General features: G+C 37.4%; 1 protein-coding gene across 2 annotated transcripts in view; it reads right to left on the bottom strand.

Moving 5' to 3' along the window:
* The window catches only part of FAM205C (family with sequence similarity 205 member C), a 34,895-nt gene that overhangs the window by 1,325 nt on the left and 18,829 nt on the right, over nucleotides 1-14,741 (bottom strand). The gene's annotated exons all lie outside the window — the stretch shown is intronic.

Raw genomic sequence — 14,741 nt, 5'->3', positions numbered from 1 at the left:
AGCTTTGATATTACAGGCATTGGGTGATGGGGAATCAAAAGTATATAGAGGGGACCATGGCTTATATAGGAGGAAAAGGGCAAGGTGACACCTTTAACTGACATTGTGGGAAGCAGGAAGGAATGCCTCCTGGTGTGTGTGGTCTCAAGCTTACAGATAGGTGGGAAGAGATATAAACACTGCCTTCCATGGAGATAGAGTAAGGAGATTCATTTATTGACCTCTTTAAAAGTTGGTTTTCTAGAGCAGTTTTTACCATGTTATAGAATTCTGTCTGCTCATGAATATGACTACCTCCAGAGAGGGGTTAGTGGCCACTTCTGACTTAAGGTCATAAACTAGTTGGTGATCATGGTTAGATCTACTCAGCTACTCTGGATATAAGCTGTTTGCCTCAAGGAGGGTTTTTGGTTTTGTTATTTTTTTTTAACTTGGATTTTTGAAACCTTTAAGCAATCCAGTTGTTTTCTAATTTATTTCTAATCTATTCTCTGCCCATTTATTTATACATTTATGTTACCTAATTGACCTCTGTGGTTACTGTCATATTTTTCCAACACTGAACTTCTGAATTTCCTTGAGAGTCTTACCCTGGTGACAGCAGTCTCGTGGCCAAAAAAATCCCTGTGCTCAAAATCTCTGAAGAGGCTATTTTGGTCTCTTCTCCAGCATCCAGTCCTCCACCCAGCTGGCATGGTGAGCCCTCAGTATGTGCTCATCCCTAAACTGGTTATAGTGTCATGGGTACAAAGTCGTTTGAGTTGTGTTGCCTTCCTGCTCTCAAGACACTTAACTATCTGGTTACCAAGATAAGACTAATTCACACAAAGCAGGAGCTAGTAATCTAGAACAAATAAAATTACATACTCATTTGCAAAGTCTAGGTTATAAATATCCCATTTTAGAGGAGAGAAACCATAGTGAGGGATCAGGGTGGTCAGAGAGGGCTCCTGGGTAGAGTGACATAGGAGTTGGGTCTAAAAGTGCAGGCTGTGGGGAAGGAGCAAATTCCAGGTGGGAGAGAAACTTACGAACAAATGCAGAACACAGAGCAATGGGCCATAGAGTGCATTTGGCAGTAAGAAATGCAGTCTATCTAGCAGAGGTGGAGATGGGTGGATTGGAGAGGACTTGTGACAGAAGATTAGAGTAGCAGGGATGAGGTCTCTTGATGGAGGGCCAGTGCATTTAATTGATTTTAATTACTGAAACTGTTTTAAAAAGTAGGCATACATATACATAGTACAACATTCAATGGGCAGAATAAGGTATGTAGTAAATATCTCTGCTCACCCTTGTCTCTCATTTCCCATTTTTCCTCTCTTGAGCCAGTTATTCCTATCAGATTTCTGTGTATCTTCCCAAACTAGTCCAGCATAGCCAAAAACAAATGAATTATGTTTTTCTTCACAAATGGAAGTATAGTATGACAGCTTTTCCTTTTATTTCATTTAATAATACACATATATCTTGTACATACCATTAAATTAATGGCTGTAATGTCTTCCTTGTTATGGCTATAACACAACTCATCTTAATTCTTTATTAATGGATATTTAGTTATTTACAGTCTTTTGTTCTGAAGAATAATGCTGACACAAACCTCATATATTTATAAATCTATGTACACATATGTGAGTATATTTGTAGGAAAAATTCCTGTGAGTGAATTGACACTTGAACAATATTAAGTTTTTTTGATCCATGGATATGGTATATCTCTCCATTTATTTAATTTAATTTCTCTCAGAAATATTTTTTGTACATGTTTTGTACATATTTTGTGAATTTACCCCTATTTCACATTTTATGATACTGCTTTTTAATTTTATTTTCTAATTTTTATTGTTAATATGTAGAAATAGAATTTGTTTGAATATCTTATATCCTGCAATCTTGTTAAATTCACATTTTAGTTGTAATAGCTTTTTTTAGTGAATTCTTTAGTATTTTCCAAAATGATGATAATATCTGATCATTTTCATCTTCTTTTCCAATTTGAATGCATTTTATTTCTCTTTTTTACCTTATTGCACTGATTAGAACATTCAGTATAATGTTGAATAGAAGTGGTGAGAGCAGACATCTTTGCTTTGTTACTGATCTTAGGGGGAAAGCATTCTTTTTTTCTGCTCCTCAGACTTGTTAATTTCTTTTTCCCCCCCTTTTTATTTTATTTTATTTTAAAGATTTTATTTATTCATTTGAGACACAGAGATACAGAGAGAGAAAGCATGAGCAGGGAGAGAGGCAGAGGGAGAAGCAGGCTCCTCGCTGAGCCAGGAGCCCGATGTGGGGCTCGATCCCATGACCCTGGGATCATGACCTGAGTCGAACGCAGACGCTTAACCATCTGAGCCACCCAGGCATGCCCCATTTTAATTTTTTTTATTATGTTATGTTAATCACCATACATTACATCATTAGTTTTTGATGTAGTGTTCCATGGTTCATTGTTTGCGTATAACACCCAGTGCTCCATGCAGTACATGCCCTCTTTAATACCCATCACCAGGCTAACCCATCCCCCCACGCCCCTCCCCGCTAGAACCCTCAGTTTGTTTCTCAGAGTCCATAGTCTCTCATGGTTTGTCTCCCTCTCTGATTTCCTCCCCTTAATTCTTCCCTTCCTGCTATCTTCTTCTTCTTCTTTTTTTTTTTTTAACATATAATGTATTATTTGTTTCAGAGGTACAGGTCTGTGATTCAACAGTCTTACACAATTCACAGTGCTCATCATAGTACATACCCTCCCCAGACTTGTTAATTTCAAATGTCCTGTCTATACATCTGCTGATTCTTTCTTCTGCCTGCACAAATCTAACATTGAATTCCTCTAGTGAACATTTCCATTTACTTATTGTATTTTGTCAGGTTCAGAATTGTTAGTTGATTTTTGTTTTTGTTTTTAATAATTTCTATCCCTTGGGGCACCTAGGTGGCTCAGTCAGTTAAGTGTCCAACTCTTGGTCTCAGCTCAGATCTCTATCTTATGGTTGTGAGTTCAAGCCTCACATAGGGCTCCACAATGGGTGTGGAGCCAACTTTAAAAAAAAAATTTCAAGATTAGGGGTACAGTCAACTGTGTCAAGTGCTAATGAAAGGTCTAGTAAGAATAAAATAGAAAATGATCACTCAAAAGATATGAGTCATTTGTGACCTTGACAAGGTCCATTTCAGTAGAGCCATGGGAAAAAAGCCTGGTTAGAGGAGGTTCAGCAAACAATGGGAACTGAAAAAGTAGGGCAAATGAATAGAGATAGACATTAAAAAAATTTTGCTGTGGGGTGCCTGGGGGCTCAGTCGTTAAGCATCTGCCTTCGGCTCAGGTCATGATCCCAGGATCCTGGGATCGAGGCCTGCATCAGGTTCCCTGCTCCACGGGAAGCCTGCTTCTCCCTCTCCCACTCCCCCTGCTTGTGTTCCCTCTCTCCCTGTGTCTCTCTGTGTCAAATAAATAAATAAAATCTTAAAAAAACTTTGCTGTGAAGGAAAAGCAAAAGAATTGTTTGATAACTAGAAAGAGTATAGGATCAAAGGATGTGCATGAGAGAGAGAAAGGAGGGGGGAAGGGAGGGAAGGAGGAAGAAAGTGGGAAAGAGGAGGGGGGAAGGGAGATTTGATAGTACTACCACATGTTAGTGTGTTGATGAGAATGATCTAGATAGGAAGAAATTGATGGAAAGTTGGAGGACTACTTGGTGCAGTTTAGCTTAGAGAAAAGGCATATTATGTGAATACAGAAGGAGGAATATTGGTAGAATTTGTACTGAGAAAATGAGAACATTTCTTTTCCAATTATACTTATTTTCTATATGAAATTATAATTGTTCCTCACCTCAGTGTTAGGGGGAGAGGATAATATAGATATAAAGAAAGTGAGGGTGGGAAATGGTTAGCTTGGGAAGATTTGAGAATTATGGTAACATATGTAATATGAATCCAGTCAGCATTGATTTTCTCCTGCAAGGCTCAATAGCTGTGTGAACTAAACAGATTATTTAGTTTGGCCAGAGTGTGACTTTTACCAGGCAAGAATTATGGGCAGAAAAGAGAAGCAAGGGGCTTTAGGTGTTTAAAAAAGACCATTTTTAGTGCTAGGCCATGGACTCTAGACTGGCTAAGAAAAGTGATAAGGGTGTACGATGTGAAAAAGTTTGGTCATTGAATTGGAATTCATAATAGCCAAAGAAAAGGAAACAATCAATTGAATGGACAATTAAGTATGCCATATCCATAAGATGAAATATTATTTAGCAAATGAAGTATTGGTATATGCTACAACATGGGTGAACTGTGAAAACATTATGTTAAGTGAAGAAGCCAGTCACAAAAGACCACATATTGTATTATTACAATACATTTTCGGGTGCCTGGGTGGTTCAGTTGGTTAAGCGTCTGCTCAGATCATGATCCCGGGGTCCTGGGATTGAGCTGGGCTCCCTGCTCAGCAGGGAGTCTGCTTCTCCCTCTCCCTCTGCTCCTCCCTTGCTCGTGTTTGCTCTCTCTCTCTTGCTCGCTCACTCTCTCAAATAAATAAATAAAATCTTTAAAAATAAAAACAAAAATAGGGGCGCCTGGGTGGCTCAGTCGATAAGCGTCTGCCTTCGGCTCAGGTCATGATCCCAGGGTCCTGGGATCGAGCCCCGCATCAGGCTACCTGCTCTGTGGGAAGCCTGCTTCTCCTCCCACTCCCCCTGCTTGTGTTTCCTCTCTCACTGTGTCTCTCTCTGTCAAATAAATAAATAAAATCTTTAAAAAAATAAAAATAAAAACAAAAATAAAAAGAAATGAAGAAAACTACAAATGGTAAGAATACATGTAAACATATATTTTTCCTATTATTGATATCTCTTTAAAGATAAGTGACTGAACAGAAATAACAATATATTGTGCATTTAAAAATATATGTATAAGTAAAATATATGACAACAATACCATAAAGGCATGGAATGGAGAAATAGAAATATACTATTATAAAGTTCTCATACATGAAGTGGCATAGTATCACTTGAAGGTAGTTGGTAATAAGTTTAATAGTTAAACTGTAAACCCTAACATAACCACCAAAATAACAAAAATATTTATAGAAAATCAAATGAGATCAAATGAAATCACAGAAAACACTTGAAGGCAGAAGAAAAGAGGAAAAATGGAAAAAGGACACAGAAAGTGAATAGTAGGATGATAAGCTTAAAACCAACCATATCAATAATAACAATTACAATAAAAAAGCAGAGGTTGTGTGATTACAAAAGCAAAACTGAATTGTATGCTGTCTATAAGAAACAAATTTCAAATATAAAGACAAATCTGCTAAAAAGATAGAAAAAGATAAACCATGCTAACTCTAATAAAAAGAAAGCTGCAGGGGCGCCTGGGTGGCTCAGTCATTAAGCGTCTGCCTTCAGCTCAGGTCATGATCCCAGGGTCCTGGGACTGAGCCCCGCATCGGGCTCCCTGCTCCGTGGGAAGTCTGCTTCTCCCTCTCCCACTCCCCCTGCTTGTGTTCCCTCTCTCGCTGTGTCTCTCTCTGTCAAATAAATAAAATCTTTAAAAAAAAAAGAAAGAAAGCTGCAGTGGCCATATTAATATTAGACAAAGATTTTACAACAAAGGGTGCACAGATAAAAGTCATTTCATAGTGCTAAATGGGTTAATTTATCAAGAGAACATAACAATCCTAAACATTTATGCTCCCAATAACATAGCTTCAAAATAAGTAAAGGAAAAAAGGATTGAAGGAGAAATAAATCTATTATATTCAGAGATTTTAATAAATGATAGAATAAGTAAAAAAAAGTCAGTAAAATATAAAAGGCTTGAAAACTGCTACCAATTAATATAAATGTCAGTTATAGGAACATTTCACCCAATAACAGCAGAATATAAATTTTCTTTAAGTGCACATGAAACACCAAGATAGAAAATATTCTGTCATAATGCAAATCTCAATAAATTTAAAAGAATTCAAGTCATACAAAGTATGTCCTCTGATCACAATGGAATTAAATTAGAAATTAAATTACAGAAATACATCTGGAAAAGCACCAAATATTTGAAAAAACAACACATTTCTATATAACTCATCAGTAAAAGGAAAAATCAAAAGGGAAATTAAAAAGTATTTTGAACTGCATTTTAAAATATTTCTGAATGAAAATTAGAATACAATTTGTGGGGTGCAGGAGAAAGAAATATATAGTACTAACGAGTTATATGCATAAAGACTCAAATCAACAATTTCGGGTTCCGGGGTGCCTGGGTGGCTCAGTCGGTTAAGCATCTGCTTTCAGCTCAGGTCATGATCCCTGGGTCCTGGAATCGAGCCCCGCATCGGGCTCCCTGCTCAGCGAGAATCCTGCTTCTCCCTCTCCCTCTGCCTGCCACTCTGCCTACTTGTGCTCTCTCTATCTCTCTGTCAAATAAATAAATAAAATCTTAAAAAACAAAACAAAACAAAACAAGATTTCAGGTTCCACCTTAGAAACAAGAAAAAAAGAGCAAATAAAATTCAAAGTAAGCAAAAGGAAGGAAATAATAAATATGAGAAATCTATAAAATAGAAAATAGAAATAAAATAGAAAATAGAAATACAATAGAGAAAATTGATAATTCCAAAAGCTGCTGCTTTGAGACAATTAATAAAATTGATAAACTCTAGCCAGACTGATCAGGAAAAATAGAGGATTGAAATTACCAATATAAGGAATGAGGGATGGACAGCACCACCAATCTTACAGATAACAAAAGAAATAAGAGCCTATTATGAACAACTTTATGCCAATAAACTCAACAACTTAGATGAAAATGACAAATTTCTGGAAAAATGCAAACTACCAAGGCTCACTTGAGAAGAAGTAAACAACCTAATAGTCCTGTATCTATAAAGGAAATTGAATTTTTAGTCAAAGACCTTCCCAGAAAGAAATCTCCAGCCCAGGTGCCTTCATTGGTTAATTCTACTAAATATTTATGAAAGAAATAATACCAATTCTCCACAAACTCTTTTAGAGTAAAATTGAAGAGGAGAGAATATTTACCAACTTGTTCCATGAGACCATCACTTGATGACAAAACCAGACAAAGACATTACAAGAAATAAAAGTACAGACAAATATCCCTCACAAGCATAGATAGAAAACTTTAAAACAAAATTTTAGCAAATTGAAACAAAAAATATATAAAAAGGATAATACATCATGACCAAGTGGGGTTATCCCAGGAATGCAGAGTTGGCTTAATATTTCAAAAATCAATTGGTGTAATTCATCATATTAACAAACTAAAAAAAAAAAAAAACACAATATGATCATGTCAATAGATGTAGAAAAGACATTTGACAAAATACAAGATGCATTCCTGATTTTTAAAATTAACAGACTAAGAAAAGAATTCTTCCAGCTGATAAAGGGCATCTGTGAAAACCCCACAGCTAAGATCATAGTTAATGACGAAAGACCAGATGCCTATTCGCTAAGATTAATAATAATACAAGGATATCTATCCTTAGAACTTCTATTCAGCATTGTTTTTTTTTTTTTAAGATTTTATTTATTTGAGATAGAGGGAGAGCACAAGCAGGTGGAAGGATAGAGGGAGAGGGAGAAGCAGGATCTCCACTGAGCAGGGAGCCCAACATGGGGCTCAATCCCAGGACCCTGGGATCATGACCTGAGCTGAAGGCAGATGCTTAACGACTGAGCCACCCAGGTGCCCCTTCTATTCAGCATTGTACTAGAGGTTCTAGCCAGTGCTATGAGGCAAGGAAAAGAAATAAAAGGCATCCAGTTGGAAATAAAGAAGGAAAATTGCCTTTATTCACAGATGACATGATCATTTATGTAGAAATCCTGTGGAATCTGCAAAAAAAAAAATGCCGTTAGAACTGTATCAATGGGACGCCTGGGTGGCTCATTTTGTTAGGCGTCGGCCTTCGGCTCAGGTCATGATCCCAGGGTCCTGAGATCAAGTCCCACATCGGGCTCCTTGCTCAGCACGGAGCCTACTTCTCCCTCTGCCTGCCACTCCCCTGCTTGTGCTCTCTGTCTCTCTCTGACAAATAAATAAATAAAATAAAATAAAAACTGTATCAAAATCCTAGAGGAGAACATAGGCAGTAACCTCTTTGACATTGGCCAAAGCAACTTCTTTCAAGACACGTCTCCAAAGGCAAAGGAAACAAAAGAGAAAATGAACTTTTGGGACTTCATCAAGATAAAAAGCTTCTGCACAGCAAAGGAAACAGTCAACAAAACAAAGAGGCAACCCACAGAATGGGAGAAGATATTTACAAATGACACTACAGATAAAGGGCTGGTATCCAAGATCTATAAAGAACTTCTCAAACTCAACATGCAAAAAACAAATAATCAAGTCAAAAAATGGGCGGAAGACATGAACAGACACTTCTCCAAAGACATACGAATGGCTAACAGACACATGAAAAAATGTTCAACATCATTAACCATCAGGGAAATTCAAATCAAAACCACATTGAGATACCACCTTACACCAGTTAGAATGGCAAAAATGAACAAGGCAGGAAACAAATGTTGGAGAGGATGTGGAGAAAGGGGAACCCTTTTACACTGTTGGTGGGAATCCAAGTTGGTACAGCCACTCTGGAAAACAGTATGGAGGTTCCTCAAAACATTAAAAATAGAGCTACCCTATGATCCAGCAATGCACTACTGGATATTTACCCCAAGGACACAGATGTAGTGAAAAGAAGGGGCATATGCACCCCAATGTTCATAGCAGCAATGTCCACAATAGCCAAACTGTGGAAGGAGCTGAGATGCCCTTCAACAGACAAATGGATAAAGAAGATGTGGTCCATATACACAATGGAATATTAGTCATCAGAAAGGTTGAAGAATACCCATCATTTGCATGGACATGGATGGAACTGGAGGGGATTATGCTAAGTGAAATAAGTCAAGCAGAGAAAGACAATTATCATATGGTTTCACTTATGTGTGGAACATAAGGAATAGCATGGAGGACATTAGGAGAAGGAAGGGAAAAATAAAGGGGGGAAATCAGAGAGGGAGATGAACCATGAGAGACTATGGACTCCAGGAAACAAACTGAAGGTTTCAGAGGGGAGGAGGTGGGGGGTTGGGTTAGCCCAGTGATGGGTATTAAGGAGGGCACGTATTACAATGAGCACTGGGTGTTATATGCAAACAGTGAATCATGGAACACTACAACAAAATCTAATTAAGTACTGTATGGTGACTAATATAAAAGAACTGTAAGTGAATTTAGCAAGGTTGTAAGATATAAATAAAGCTGGTATATAAATTCAATTGTACTTCTGTATATTAGTGATGAACAACTGGACATTGAAATAAAAAAAATACCATTGAAAATAGCATAAAAACATGAAATACGGATAAAATTCTAGCAAAAATGTGCAAGACCAATGCACTGCATCTGCAATACACTGCTGAGAGAAATTAAAGGCTATCTTAAAAAATGGAGAGCTATACCTACCTGTCCATCAATCAGAAGACTCAATATTATTATGATGTCACCTCACCACGCTTAAGAAATTGACATGCTCATTTAAAAATTCTTCTGGAAATACACAGGACCCACAATAGCCAAAACAATTTCGCAAAAGAGTAAAGTTTGAGGGGCGCCTGGGTGGCTCAGTCGTTAAGCGTCTGCCTTTGGCTCAGGTCATGATCCCGGGGTCCTGGGATCGAGCCCCGCATCGGGCTCCCTGCTCCGCGGGAAGCCTGCTTCTCTCTCTCCCACTCCCCCTGCTTGTGTTCCCTCTCTCGCTGTGTCTCTCTCCGTCAAATAAATAAATAAAATCCTTAAAAAAAAAAGAGTAAAGTTTGAGGATTAATACTAAATTACTTCAAGACTTATTATAAAGCAACAGAAATTAGGACAATGTGGTATTAGTATAAATATAGACAAATAGATCAATGGAACAGAATAGAGAGTTTAGATATAGACCCACTCATGTATGGACAGCTAATTTTCAACAAAGGAGAAAGTCTTTTCAACAAATGGTGTTGGAATAATTGGTTATCAATATCCAAGAAAATGAATTTCAATTCCTACTTCATGCCATATACAAAAACTTATTCAAAATGGATTGCAGATCAAATGTAAAGCTTAAAACTATAAAATTTATAGAAAACATAGAAGAAAACCCATGAACACGAGTTAGGCAAAAATTTCTCAGATATAGTAATTCTGAAAGTATGATCCATACAAGACAAAAGGGATAAATTGTATTTCATCAAAATTTTAAAACTTCTGCCTCTGAAAGACAATGTTAATAGAATACAAGTCATATAGTGGGAGAAAATGTTTGCATGTTATCTATCTGGAAAAGAACTCATACCCAGAATATATAAAGAACTCTCAAGACTCAACAATAAGAAAGCAAGCAACCCATTTTTTCCCCCAAACAACACAATTTTAAAAAGAGAAAAGGATTTAAATACACACTTCACTAGAGAATTTGTGAGGCACAGGAATGTTGTATCCCAAGGCCTTTGCTGTACTGCAGTACATACATTGAAAGCCCTGGAACTTATCAGAGTTTCCCCACTTCCCGTCTGTATTACTATTGCTGCATAACAAATTACTGTAAAACTTAGTCAGTTACACCAACACATATTTATTATCTCATGCTGTCTATGCGTCAGGAATCCAAACATAGCTTAGTTGTATCCTCTGCCTCATGGTCTCTCATAAGGTCAAAATCAAGGTGTCAGCCACGAATCTGCGGTCTCATCCAAAGTTTCAAACGGGGATCTGCTTCTAAGCTCACTCAGTGGTTGTTGGCAGAATTCAGTTCATTAGGCTCTTTTGGACTGAGAGCTTTAGTTCCTCACTAGTTGTTTGCCACAGGCCAACCTCAGTGGGTAGGCCTCTCCAATATGACAGCTTCATAAAAGTGTGCACATTAAGAAGGCAATAAAGAGAGCTGGCTAGCAAGATGGAAGTAATAATCTTTCGTCACCTAATCATGGAAAATGATACTCCTCAATTTTGCCATAATCTCTTGGCCAGAAGCATGGTACTCAGGAGGGGATTATACAGTGCCATGAATATCAGGAGACAGGGCTCAACAGGAGCCATCTGAGAGACTGCCTACCACACTAGTCACAGGAAATCGAGTTCTCTAGGTCAGTTTATTTTTAAATTTCTGAAATCCAAGGACATATTTCCTTCTTATTACTTTAACCATACGATTTCCAATCAATTCTTTGAGCTAATGATAATTCTATGTGAAAGTAGGTTTCCTTGCCTATTTCTACCCAGCACCCAGTCTGGTTTCATACTACCTGAGCCACAATGCAGGAGAGTGGAGGGGTCTCTGTAGATCTAAGTGCCTGCCTTTCTGTGTGCTTTTACTTCCTTCTGGAATGACTATTCTTTATCCATTGCAGAAACTCTTATCTTTCAAGATTAACTTATGCAACATCTCAAAAAGCCTTCCACTTATGCACCCTACACACATATACTCATACTGCATTCTACAGGCTGAGTGAGGTCCCATTTGTTCATTTTACCAACATTTATTATGAGGCTGATGTGTGCTTGATACATACTAGGTTGCACTCTGCAAATGTTTGTAGTATCAAAAAATAAGTTAATGGTGATAAACAGGATGTAATGAGTACATTAAATAGGACAAAATCTGTGTTTACTGAGTCCAGAGCAGAGAACAGGCAGTGCCTCTCCATCTTGCTAGAAAGTTCTGCCTGCTAAGTGCAGTCATACCAGCCAGTCACTGATATGGGATATTCTTTAACTATTGCTCTGCTTCTGTGGAAAGCCAGCACTGTAGCTTTTCATGAAGATTCACCCAAGGCCCCCAGAGGCTAAAGATCATGCCATAATTTTGTCCCCATGTATGTTAGAGCTTTAGGGGCTTTCAGTAAATATTAAGCAACAGCAGGATCTCACAGATGCCTCATTCTCTTGAGCTGAGTCCAGGAAGACTCAGTTTCAGTCCTTGGAAACCCCAAAATAACTCAGTTAATTTAGGGTGGCCATATTTTCTGGGCTGACTGAAGCTAGTGCTGCTGTACTGGATAAACAAGGGTAAGTGGAGTGACACTGAATCTACAGAGATGGAAACTAAAAATAGCATGCCAAATCACTCTGGCTAAGAATAGGCTCCAAAAGCACTGTGGTGATGTACTCCATTCCTAAAGCAACAGCCAGTGACTGGAGAACAGGCAAATCACTTAAGACTTGGATTTCCTCAAAAAACAGGAGTTTCATGGAGGGGTAAAGAGACTTTTTTTCATATAAATTCACAATTTATTTATTTATTTATTTATTTATTTATTTATTTTTATTATGTTCAGTTAGCCAGCATATAGTACATCATAAGTTTTTGTTGTGGTGTTCAACGATTCATTAGTTGCGTAGAGACTTGTTGTTCTTTTGGTTATGTTTAGAGTCTCATCACTGTTAATAACAGCCAGATGTGCAGTGAGTTCAGGGTGTTGTTATGTGCATTCTACATTTTTTTACAGACCCTAGTTCTGTTGGTTTTCCACTTTCTATGTTAGGTATATGGCTTTCCCTGAGGCTCTCACACAATCATTCAGGCACATGCTTCCAGAAGCCAATTATCAACCACTCTGAAAATTTTCACTGTTATGTGCAGATGCTGCTTGTGCTAAATTTCTCCAGCTCAAACCCAGGACAGAAGAGATGCATTTTGAAGCTTCCTATACATGCCTTTGGGGCAGCTGCCCTCCTGTGGGCCAGTCACAATGCCCCAGGACACAGCATATATGCAGCAAACTTTTGACTTTGGTGTTTTGGTCTCTCTTTTATCATTGTGGTTATGGAAACTGGCTAAATTCTACAATTTTGTAGCTCTCCCCTGTGGCCAGAGAAATCACTTGTAGCTACTATATAATTGCCTATTTTCACCCCTGCTAGCCCTGAATCATCATTCAGGCTCTACCTCTGGAGAAGCAAATTGATGTGATGAGCTGGTACCTGTGTATTTTCTAGAATTGAATTTTTAAAATTTGTCTGATCAGTCTCTCCGGTCCATTTTGAGGAAAAGAAAAGGTACTGATACCATGATCTCAAGCATTTTCTGTTGCCCAGTCATTGATGCAGCATTCATTCAACAAAGATATATAAAACACATGCTTTCTGGAAGGTAGCAAGAATCATCTAGATTCGTTTACCTCTCTTCTGATCTCAATGAAAAGTTGGGGCTTTCTTTTCCACCTTTTGGGCCTTCTTTGGTTGCTTCCACCTGTCCTTCCTTTCAGAGGTTTCTTTTGCTTTGTTTTTGCCTAATGAAGCCCTCTCACTTTTCAGGAGATCACTGTTATTTACTTTCTCAGTTATTTAGCTTTATGGAGAGAGGTTCCTAAACTGCCTTCCAATTCCCTCTCTCCCTTCTCCTGATGCAGAGCAGCACCCCTCCTCCCACTTTGCCCTTAAAAATGAGCAAATTCTCTGCAGAGAATATACATATTTTATACACATATAAACACACAACCCAGTTGCCATGTATATCTTAGTACCTTAGAAAAACATCTAGACAGACTTTTTGGCTGCAGCGGTACCAAGGAAAGATTCAGGTTGTCATCTGCTTTCATTTCCTCTAGTTCAAACAACCAGATGGTCCTATACCTTTATACTTTTTTGTCTCTCTGATTTTGCTCTTCTTCTTCAAAACTGAATTCACTATATAAACTTTAGAATCAGATTTTTTTGGGAATATTTTTTAAAATTTAAACTCAATTTAATTAACATATAGTATATTACTAGTTTCTGAGGTAGAATTTAGTAATTCATCAGTTACATATAACACCTAGGACTCATTCCCTCAAGTGCCCTCCTTAATGCTAGAATCAGTTTATTGATATCTATAAAATAATTTGCTGGAATTTTGATTGGAATTGCATTGAATCTATAGATCAACTGGGAAGAACTGATGTCTTGATAATGTTGAGTCTTCCTTTTCTTTAAAGGTGAAATATCTATTTAGTTTTTAAAAATATTGTTCATTAGAATTTTGTAGTTTTCCTTATATACCTAGGAAAGCAATGGACTTTTGTATATTAATCTTATATCCATAACCTTGCTATAATTGTTTATTACAGTTTTGTCAATTTTTTGGATTTTCTACATACGCATTCATGTTATCTGTAAACAAAGATAGTTTGATTTCTTCCTTACCAGTCTGTATACCTTTCATTTCCTTTTTGTGTCTTATTACATTAGCTAGGCCTCTCCAGACATTTGTTTTTAACTGTCACTAACCACTACCACTTGTTTCTCTGGAAATTCAAGCTGATTTTTTAAATTTCTCAAGTATTCCACGTGTACATTTTGGATATTTGGGAACACTCACTTTTAATCAAGGTGTCTTTTTTATCCATTTTAATTTTTTTTCAAATTTTACTTTTTAAATTTTAATTCCAGTGTAGTTAACATACAGTGTTATATTCATTTCAGGTGTACAGTATAGTGATTCAACAATTCCATATATTATTCAGTGCTTATCAAGATAAATGTACTCTTACAAACCATGAGAGACTATGGACTCTGAGAAACAAACTGAGGGTGTTAGAGGGGAGGGGGTGGGGGGATGGGTTAGCCTGGTGATGGGTATTAAGGAGGGCACGTTCTGCATGGAGCACTGGGTGTTATATGAAAACAATGAAGCATGGATCACTACATCAAAAACAAATGATGTATTGTATGAAGACTAACATAACATA

Source organism: Zalophus californianus, chromosome 13, assembly GCF_009762305.2.
Source record: "Zalophus californianus isolate mZalCal1 chromosome 13, mZalCal1.pri.v2, whole genome shotgun sequence".
In the NCBI taxonomy this organism is placed as follows: domain Eukaryota; kingdom Metazoa; phylum Chordata; class Mammalia; order Carnivora; family Otariidae; genus Zalophus; species Zalophus californianus.
The sequence above is the reverse complement of the archived record's forward strand: the minus strand, read 5'-3'. Positions and strand labels throughout refer to the sequence as shown.